The 11,123-nt window shown below is 42.4% G+C and overlaps 1 long non-coding RNA gene across 1 annotated transcript; it reads right to left on the bottom strand.

Moving 5' to 3' along the window:
- Positions 1-3,582: 3,582 nt before the first annotated feature.
- On the bottom strand, positions 3,583-4,728 carry LOC119366921. Its single transcript, XR_005176141.1, has 3 exons — positions 4,698-4,728; positions 3,723-3,880; positions 3,583-3,611 (listed from the first exon to the last, which is right to left on the bottom strand). It is a non-coding gene; the product is annotated as an uncharacterized LOC119366921 (long non-coding RNA).
- Between the last annotated feature and the right edge of the window lie 6,395 nt (positions 4,729-11,123).

Here is an 11,123-nt window from a genome sequence, read left to right on the forward strand (position 1 = left end):
AGGCATTTGTACGAAAGGGTGGTGTGGTGTATGAATACTCTATGCACATCCTTGACGTGGCAGACACCTACCCCCTCTCAGTGTCGGTCAGCGCCGTAGACCGTCCGAGGCCACCTCGTGGCCGCTCGGCCGGAACACCCCCTCTCGGTCGAGTGTAACAATAATAGTAAGGTGATTAGTCAAGCATGTAAAAATGATGAAAATAACAACAAACAGAATAACAAACATTTACCGGCTATGGAAGGAGAAGTATCCTTTACCTAGGTTACGACCTTTACCGAGAGTAGCACTCGGCAAAGCAAACTATACCGAGAGCAACGCTCGGTAAAGCTAAGTATTACCGAGGGTCGATACTTGGCTCTCGTTAAATACTATGTCAACTTTCTTTTTTTAATGTTTGTTTTTTGGCTCTCTCCTTTTGTGTATAATATTTCATGTGATTTAATAACTAAAATATCACTTACCACTACCCCCTCAGTGCCGGTCAACGCCATAGACCGTCGGGGCACCGGATGACCTCTCGTCCGGGAAGCCGCACGAGGGGGGTTCCAGCAGCCGCCCCAACATCCGTGTGGCCTAGGAATACGTAAAAAAGGGTGGTCTGGTGTCTGAGTAACCAGTGCACAACACTGACGTGGCATATGCCTCACGTACCGGACAGACGGGCGGGAACGTCGATCACTGGATGCGTGTTGTCCCCTAGATCGGGCCGACGGTGGGCGATCATGTGAGGGGATGTGTCGTGGAATCGTCACGGCAGATGTCCTCGTGAAAAGGACTTAGTCGTAAGGCCAGCGCATCTATGTAGTAGCTTGAGAGGGGTTGATCAGAATCGAGAGACGCGACACAAGACAAGGGTTTAGACAGCTTCAGGCCTCGGGAAACATCATCCGGTAATAACCCTACATGTTGTTTGTGGCTAGGTCTCATTATGATCATGAGAAAGTCGTCGCAGTAAGCCGGCTCTCCCTTTGTGTCTAGCCCTAGATATTGTTTCTTGTCCTCCTCCCTCTTTGGGGAGCCCTGCCCCTCCTTATATATGTTGGAGGGGCGGTTTACATGACTAGTCCTAGTTGGATTAGGATTACTCTATTACAAGTGAAGTCCTAGTCTTGCTTCCTTTGTAGGAGAATATTCCTTGTGCTTTCCTCATAAACCGGCCCACCATAACATGAACAGGCCTTCTGGGCCACCGGGTTTTGTCGTTCCTCTGACCCACACGCCGGGTCACCCATGAGACTCCACGATCGGGTGGGTCACTTAGTGAGTCGTCCTGTCTGGCCGGGTTATAATTCCGGCCGGGTTACACCACGGAGTATATCCCCGACATTAGCCCCCGGTTTAATTTGGATTTATCCATGTTAAACTGATCTGCAACATAAACACAAGAACAAACTTGGCGGCTTGTGCTCCGGGTTAAAGATTCTTATAAACCGGCACTTGATCATCCTTAAATTCTTGTCATTTCTTCCTTCTAAAAAATCAAAGTCAATAGACCAGCTTCATAATCAATTTGCTTATAGAAGATATTTTGTAAATAAAGAATCCATTTGAATCGGCCTTCAATGCTATGAGCTCACAAAAATATTGGTCTTCAAATATTCAACTGATATTCAGCCGGTTTGAAAATGTAGAACTTGCCGATCTATGATTTCCAAAATCGCAGGGTTATAAAAACTGATAATTTCGGGTCATGATTGTTTCCAACGCCAGTTCATGATTGTTTGCCAATGCCGGTTCATGATTGTTGCCAATGCCGGTTCATGATTGTTGTAGACACCGGGTTATAATGATTGGTGATGCCGGGTCATATTGAAAATCGGAAGATATTTCTCCTTTATATCCATACTAGTAAGCTTGCACGTGCAACGCACGTCTCCGCTAATGCTCTTTTCAAAGATTCATCCACTCCCAATCAAATATACCTTGTGTGCATGTCTCATACTCACGTATACTTATGTTGTTGATGGTAGTATAAGATGACATACATAAAAAACAGCCAACGCCGCCGGAGACAACTACCCTACTATCTACACACTTCAAGCACAGATCTGAGGTCCCCCCACTCCCCTGTCGCTGAAGTAGCGGCCAGAGAGGGAGGGAACCGTCGATCCAGCCGTCGGCGGAGTGAGGGATCGAGGGGAACCTCCTTTTCGCCTCTCCTGTCACTATAGCACGGGGGAGGGTCAGTCCCAACCAAGAAAGCTCCAGGTGCTTGCCTCTTTGACGAATACCGTTGAGTTTCTTTCTTTGTATTGCTATGTTATATTAGGTTTATGAAAGTCAAACTTCAGCTCAAAAAAGTCAAACTTTGATCAAACTCATAGAAATAAATTAACATCCAACAATACCCTAGATATTGTGCCATCCTTGTAATTCCCAAAACAGACAAACGCCCGCTTCTCCTCTCGCATGCCATCTGTTAGCCACAAATGCTCATGTGTGAGAGAGATGCTGGAGGCACAGCGCCACTGCTCACGCCTCTCCCTCTGCACCTTCTATGCCATAAATCAGTCGAGGTAAGCTTGCGGTAGGCCTAGTCCGAGAGAACAAGCAAGGGTTTGTAGTACTCATCTTTACAGAAGCTCGGAAATGCCTGAACAGTCTCATAAACAAAATCATGCATGGCAATAAAATTGTCCCGGTGACAAAAAATGCCAATGTAAATAAGTGAACGAATGTGTTCATCATTAGTTGTTGGTGTCACATTTTCCTGTAAAAATAATAAATATGTAAGAATGTGAGCACATGGTTGTCAGTGCCCAAAAAATATATTTTATGTGTGAAGAAACGACACCCACAGGGCGTCTCCTATAGTTGTGATCAAATTAACTTGAGGATCTTGCAGCATCTTCAAAATGACCCCTTGCGTTCACCCTCCCGGCTTGATTGAAGTAGCCCTCAAAGAGTCTATGGAGGGATGGCTTCCCGAACATCAGCTCGTATGCAGGCAGCAGCATCCTAGTATTAAGCACAAACATAACATAAGTTGGACGTTTGGAGTTATTTTTTATGGGGCGTTTAGAGTTAGTTAATTAGGAAATCGGATGCCCACTTTTTAGATCAAAATGCCATTATCAATGTTTATCAGAGTCATTCACTTTTGACAGGACATTCAGAGTCCGTTTTTTAGATCCTTTTACAGCCCAAGCTAATTTTTTAGACGCCATGAGTTTAATCCTTAATCTCTTGCATCGGCCAAGGGTTCAAATTGTAAGTTTCAGCTGTATCTGTAGGAAAGAACTGCAATCAAAAGGGCAGTGATGGATGAACAGGGAAAATAGAGCTCTTATATTAGGCAGAAATATAAACCAAAATTTGATGAACATTTTGCAAATCTTCTACAACATGACATTTTTTTTCATAAACTACAAAATAGGAAAACTCTGACCAAGTTAGCACACAAATTACAACAAAGTAAACAAGATATATATTATCTTCTCACAGCTATGCTGCCTTTTGTTTTTCTTGCAAGACCGAGCTTTGTGAATTAACATTAAGGTTTCATAGGTCCATAAGAAATAGATTATCTGAATTAGAAATGCTAAAATATATAGCTCTTTTACCTAGTCAGGCAGCCACATAAATCCATCGTACAATGCTGCATGAAACTTCAACAAATCATAATTAGTACACAATTCCAGGAGCAGATGGGTAAAGAACAATACAGAATCTTGCAAATGAAATCAACGCCTACATCAGTAAAGTTCTACAATACACACCTGCAGATCCTCCCCCACTCCTTTCCTCATCCAGCAATGATTCATATACCACAACCCTCTAAAATTTCAGAGACCTCTTTTGAACGATAAACTCATGTTTCCTCGGTGCCGTTGTTGCTTCCATTCAACATGACAACATAGAGTGCAGCACGCGGTTCCTTGAAACATCATGTAAATTCTATCAAATGCAATATTTCTATGCACTTTATTTGTTTTTGTTCTGCAAGATTGGACTGAACTGATGAACTAAAAAGAAATTTTGGTATATGACACCACAATAAGCACTGGCAGCTCCCAATACAATAACCCACTTGATAAAGAGGCAAAATTAGCTAACAATGCTTCTCTTCATTGGAGGTAAACCCGGTTCCTCCTCTACCACAACAGGATTATGCTTAATTAAGTGCCCACAGCCACACTTTATAACCCCCACCGATTAGAAGGACACTGCACACAGACACATAGACATTCCCCTTGTTGGTAGGTTTATAGCTAGTGTCTTAACTCTTAAGTGCCTTTCGAACCTAAAATAAATTGTGTACTTGCATACATTTCACTTGTGTTGTTCAACAAAAGGCTAGTAGATGGATTACCGAATTAAGGCGCAAGCAACAAAAAGGGTGATTCAGCAACTACGAACCATAATATGTGGGGAAGTCGGCAATCTACAAATCAAAGCAGCGTGAGATCATCGTGGTCAGTTCATCATTCTATGAATCAAAAAGGTGAGAGCTCATGAAAGTAGCTAAGAAGAACAACACAAACGTTTCCTTCTTCAGCTTCTCCTCATGCTCATCGTCCTCTGCGGCATAGTCATCGTACATATGTATGGATGTTCTGAGCATCTCTGAAGATACCCAACAAAAATAGTTAACGCACATGCATGCATACGACATTACCAGATTCACGACCTTTGAACACAGTCATAGCCTAGATCAATCAAATTGTCGTAGTGAAACTTGAACGACATGTTACCTCATCGATCTTGTATGTCTCCAGGGCCACCAGTACATCACCATACGATCTCAACCCCGTGGCGGTGTTGCGGGGCGGGCGGCTCCGACTCCAGCGGCTCCCGTGGCGAGCGGCTCCATATATATGAAATATGAATTGAAGAGCATAAAATGGAAAATCTCATTTAAGTCGATTATAAATCCTATAACAACTTTTAGTGAATTCTCTAAACACTAATTAAAGGTCAATTCCTTTTTTTGCGAGTAAAAGGAATTCCATTTTATCAAAAATATGAAAATTTGCTAAGCTAGATACCATATAGATATATTGTAGGACAAACTTTGATGCTCGTAAAATCGTTTATCACCAACCATAGTGACCCTGAAATATGGGGTTCAGAGCCGTTCAGCCCTACAGCAATGATGTAAACATTTGGAAATATAATTGTCATTTATTTAAAAATAAAATAGAGTACCATTTCTTCTTTATGGAGTGGACACACATAGTAGTTCAAAGTTCATACTTCAGAACCTTCAAACTTGACAAATATAATGTAACTGGAAATCGACAAGCTTATCATCAAACAACTACCGATTGGCAGGATAACATTCAGAGAAACATATACTGAATTAATCTCATAGAAATTCAGAGAAGCATGTCCTAAATTAAGCCTCACGACAAAGGATGCCGCTTGGTGGCTAAGGCCTCAAAGTGGCGGCGACAGCGGCGAGTGAATTATGATTATGAGTAGAATAAATCAACATAAACCATATGGTAGGAACTTACAAAGAAAATGAGTAATGGGATAGAATGAATGTGGAAATCCTGTAGTAACAAGTTCACCCAATGCACCGTTTATCTGTTTCAAGAAGAAAATGGTAAAATAATTACAACTGAACGGAAGAGAAAATGCATGGATATAAAGGAAGGCCATTAAAGGTCCAGATAACAAAATTGATATATTTATTTTGCATGCTTTCCAGAGAGAAAATACTTAACTGAAATCTGAATGTTTGAACCAAGCATAGTTAACAACATGGTGATGGTTATGTAATAATCAATTGCATATGGTGGAGGTTATGTAATAACCAAGCACAATTAACATGGAAGTCTCGAATACCTCGACTATCAGGACCATCTCTTCCGGAATCATCCGGCGACATGGTTCTTGGTATTAGTTCAACTTTCCGAATCCTTGGCACCAACTGCACAGTGGCAAATCAGTCTAAGAAGAGATTGGGGAACTCTGTAACTGGTTACACTGCATGTCAGTGCCAAATAGCACTAAACTATTGATTTGGTAAAACTTCATTGTTGCACAATAGTTGCTTAGATGTCAGAACCAAATTAGAATGCCCCATTACTGACAAACAGTATAGTAGAAATGAAAGCGTCACAACATCTGGTATTGTAATTGGAGAGAGTTATTACATGTTATCTCGTGATTCACCTTCCCTTTGGTCCCGGTGACATGGATGACCATCATCCACGCGATGGCCTCCTCCAGCTCGAGAATCTAACCAAATCCACCCGCATCAGACAACACATTCCCCATCGCGATTCAGGCGGAGCATGAGGAGGAGGGGACGAACCTGGAGGTAGCAGTCCATGAGGTCCCACTGGTTGCCTGGGTTGCCGGTGTGTGTCCGCACCTTCTGCGTGAGAGAGGAGAGCTGCCTAGAACCTCATCGTACTCCCCCTCCGTCGCGGCACCTGTAGCCCAATCCCCAACCCGCCGGACGCATCAACCATCAGTACGATACCCAACCCAATAGGAACCTCTAGGGTCGCGCTGCTCTCACTTGCGTGCGCGGCGGCGGTTGAGGACTCCAAGCTGAGCGGCTCGGGCGGCTCATGCGGTGGCTCCCCCGCGGGGAAGGGGTCTCCCGCGGCTAAGGTGCGGCGGCTTCGGCGGAGACCTGCGGCGGAAGGCGCGATGTGCAGCTCCGGTGACAGCTCGGGCGTCGGAGGGCGCGATGGGCAGCGCCAGCGGCGGCTCCCGCGGTGACCCGCGGCGGAGGGCGCGACGGGCGGCTCTGGCGGCAGCTCCCGCGGCGAAGGGCGCGACGACGGACGGGAGGGTGCGAGACGAATGGCGAGTGAGGAGGATCGATGGATTAGCGATCGATATTGGTGTGCGGATGTGTGGGAGGCTACATGGGCGAGAGGTCGTGCGGGGGAATCGTGCGGGTGTGCGGTTTTTTTCCGAACGACAGGGCAGGGTTAGCGATCGATGGATTGTCAGTGGCTTAATGCGTGTGTGGTTGGCAGTGTTAAACACCGAAGGATTAAGGGTCATTAGATCTTGATGATGGATGGGCATGATTGTTTGGATCTGCCCCTCTCTTCCTTTTATAGTGGTAGTAGATTACCTGTAGCCCCCAAGTCTTGAACAGAACAAAGTGATGATTTGAGACTTGTTTCCATATAATTACTGCCACTTTGAAGAAATCCATGTTGTTCATCTCAGTCACTAGCAAAAAACTGAATACTCCATATATGTAGCCCCCAAGTGCCGGGTTGTCATGCCTGCAACAACCTGGGACTTGAAACTGCTTTATGCTCATAAAAACTTCAACTAGTGTAGCCCCCAAGGGCCGGGTCATTTATGCAATAATGAGCAGGGACTTGAATTGTTGAAAGGAGCAATTGGTAGCCCCCAAGGGCCGGCTCATTATAATGTGATGAGTCGGGTCTTCAATAAGATGAGCAAAAAATGACTTTGCATTAGCCCCCAAGTGTCATGGTGCATGCTTGCAGCGACATGAGACTTGTGTATTTGATGTAATCTTAACTTGAATAATGTAGCCCCCAAGTGCCGGGTTGTAAGCCTGCAGCGACTCAGGACTATTCCTTCAATTGTAGAATAAATCATATCCATTGATAATATGATAGCCATTGCGCTAAAGCGACTTTGAAAACCTTGATCATAATACTGGTTATTGATAACCATAATAAAATCCAGCCATGTTGGCTATTTGAAGATTTGAATAAAATAATCCAATGATTGACGAGCGCATGATTCCAATGGTGCAATCCAAATATATACTGGCGACTTATAGTCAAAAAGCCAGGCCGGGTTAATAAACACCAGTGATTTATGATTATGCCTTATTCAACCTGCTTTTGCACACAACAAGTTTAAAGTGTCCTGGCGGTTTACCGCCGGACGGGTCATAATGCCCAACATATAACCCGGGTTTATAACCAAGGCTGCACTTAAGAATAATCAAATATGAAATATATCATACCTGTGACATTGAATCACATCGTTGGTTTACCAACTTTTTGTAGTAAGGGTGATAACCCAAATCTTGAGTACTGATAACTCCTCCCATATTTTGCCGGTTTATAATAAAACCGTACCGGGTTGTAATAAAGACCAGTTTATCCATATATAATACCGATGACTTGTAGTCGAAACCAGACCGGGTCAATAAACACACTACAAGAAATATGTCAACCTGTGACCTTCTGTCAGTGACCCTGGAAGAATTGGTCATAGATCTATGACCATTTCAGACCAATTGGTCAAAAGCTGTTTGGGGGGCTCCAAACCCTAAACCATGGCGACCATTTTGGTCAGAAAGGTCGTAATTTCCTTACACGAAATGGTCATAAAGCAAACAGCGCTAGTACGCTGCCTTATTTCTAGTTGTTAATGACCAATATAGATGGTCATAGCCTTGTAAATTGTGGTGGGTTGCGATGACTAGGCGCCATCTCATCAGTTTTGCCTATGTGTCATGTCCATGTGGCAGTTTTTGCCCTAGGTTGTGAAGCAACCTATATTTCTGCAATTCCCAAAATTCCCAAACAAATCTCATAAATTCTTTGGGTCATATCTTCGTCAAATATGTAAACACCTTCCTTTCCTAGTTCAAAAATAATTCAAAAATATTCATTTTCCTATTCTGTTCAGAACAACAGTTTGTGAAGGAAGTACCACTTTGGCATGTCCAAATAGTATCCATTTTCTACGGTGCTTTCCTATGCCCAAATAACCATCCTCCACCAAATGCCAGCTCAATCCATTCATTATTTTGAGCCGAGCTTCAACATTCGTATTTATGTCCAGTGTGGTGGTTTGCAAAGCAAGTACCACCTAGGCTCCTCCTTTTGAGATGAAAATTTGTGAAGACGGTCTTCTTAGTAACTGATCATCCTCAGCCAAAACTCACGGCCATTAGCCATCTACATTTCCCGTACCGCTAATCAAACACTTGGCTGCTTATTCATGTTTAAGCATCGATCGGTCTCCTCGTGAGAATCTTATGTTGTGATTTTCTTCCTAGCACCTACCTGGGGAGTTCCCAAACCACTAGACATGCCTAGGCCGCCCAGAACACATGGCAACGTAACGGTCACGCGGTGACCACGCGGCGGGCATGCGAGCTTACGCGCTCTAGAGTTGGGGCCCTCGGCCACCGTCGAAACCTCGATGTCTCTCCATCCAACCATGTATTTCTGATTAAATAGGTACTTATGTAACTAGAAATGATTTTTGGAAAAAATAAATAGCAAACTATGAGGCAGCTGCAGTTCAAATTTGACCCGCTTCTAGCTGAATCGGCGGAAATTTGTCTTTTTCACGATAGGTGGATCAAAACTTTTTACACCCAACCATTTGGTCAATTGTGCATTAAATATGTCCTAGTATTTTAGAAAAATGATTTGGTCCAATTTTGCAACAATTATTTGGTAGTTCCTTCACAAAAAAACCTCCTTTCGGGCACTCGAAAAATGAAAAATGGTTTTTTCGTCCAAAGAAAATGAAAACTTCCTTAGGCAACATTGTTTGCCATTCCAATATGCACCCTTGTGCACAATATGAGATCATTTGAACAAACTATGCCACGAATGTGGCTATAAGTTTGATCATTTGCCTTGAAAGCGATGAATCTTGAGAGATGATAGCTCATTTCTGAGAACACTTTTTTAAAATAATTGCCGTATTACAAGTTTGTTATTTTTCCTGGGAACTTGGCCACATATAATGACACAATGTGAAGGTTTCCCAATTTTTTGATTTTTTTTGAATTTTTTATGCCCGTTTCAAAATGCGGTCAAAATGGCGGGAATGACCGTTCCTAGCTAGTTGTTGAATCTAGGATTATTTTTTGGTGTTTCTCTGATTAAATAGATACTTATGTACCTAGAAATGATTTTTGGAAAAAATAAATAGCAAACTATGAGGCAGCTGCAGTTCAAATTTGACGCGCTTCCAACTGAATCGGCGGAAATTTGTCTTTTTCACGAGAGGTGGATCAAAACTTTTTACACCCAACCATTTGGTCAATTGTGCATTAAATATGTCCTAGTATTTTATAAAAATGATTTGGTCCAATTTTGCAACAATTATTTGGTAGTTCCTTCACAAAAAAACCTCCTTTCGGGCACTCGGAAAATGAAAAATGGTTTTTTCGTCCAAAGAAAATGAAAACTTCCTTAGGCAACATTGTTTGCCATTCTAATATGCATCCTTGTGCACAATATGAGATCATTTGAACAAACTATGCTATGAATGTGGCCATAAGATTGATCATTTGGCTTGAAAGCCATTGATCTCCACACGTGATAGCTCGTTTATGAGAACACTTTTTTAAAATAATTGCCGTATTACAAGTTTGTTATTTTTCCGGGGAACTTGGCCACATATAATGACAGAATGCGAAGGTTTCCCAATCTTTTTATTTTTTTTGAATTTTTTATGCCCGTTTCAAAATGCGGTCAAAACAGCGGGAATGACCGTTCCTAGCTAGTTGTTGAATCTTGGAATTTTTTTGGTGTTTCTATGAATAAATAGGTACTTATGTACCTAGAAATTATTTTTGGAAAAAATAAATAGCAAACTATGAGGCAGCTGCAGTTCAAATTTGACCCGCTTCCAGCTGAATCGGCGGAAATTTATCTTTTTCACGAGAGGTGGATCAAAACTTTTTACACCCAACCATTTGGTCAATTGTGCATTAAATATGTCCTAGTATTTTAGAAAAATGATTTGGTCCAATTTCGCATTTAATATATTATAGGTCCTTCAAAAAAACTCATTTTGGACACTCGAAAAATGAAAAAAATGATTTAAGAGAACTCATTTCTCATAACTCTTTAAAAAAATATTTGTCTTATTTCAATTTGTGATTATTCCTGAAAGCTATAGTCAAATTTGCTGACACAATGAGAAGTTTTTTCTCTTCATATTTTAAGGTCATAATAAAATAGCTAACATGATTTAGCAACTTCTTTTAGTCAATTATGACCAATTTAAATGGTCAAAATATCATACCTGTATACGTTCTGATTGGTCCAAAGTCCTCTCACATGGATCATGGATAAACCACCGTCGGATCCTCCTGGATCCAATGGCCCTCACCTCACCCTCTCACAGTCTCACCCACCCACCGCACACCACTCCACTCTCTCCCTGCCTAGCGAACCCTAGCGCTC

This window comes from Triticum dicoccoides, chromosome 2B, assembly GCF_002162155.2.
Source record: "Triticum dicoccoides isolate Atlit2015 ecotype Zavitan chromosome 2B, WEW_v2.0, whole genome shotgun sequence".
Taxonomy (NCBI): Eukaryota; Viridiplantae; Streptophyta; class Magnoliopsida; order Poales; family Poaceae; genus Triticum; species Triticum dicoccoides.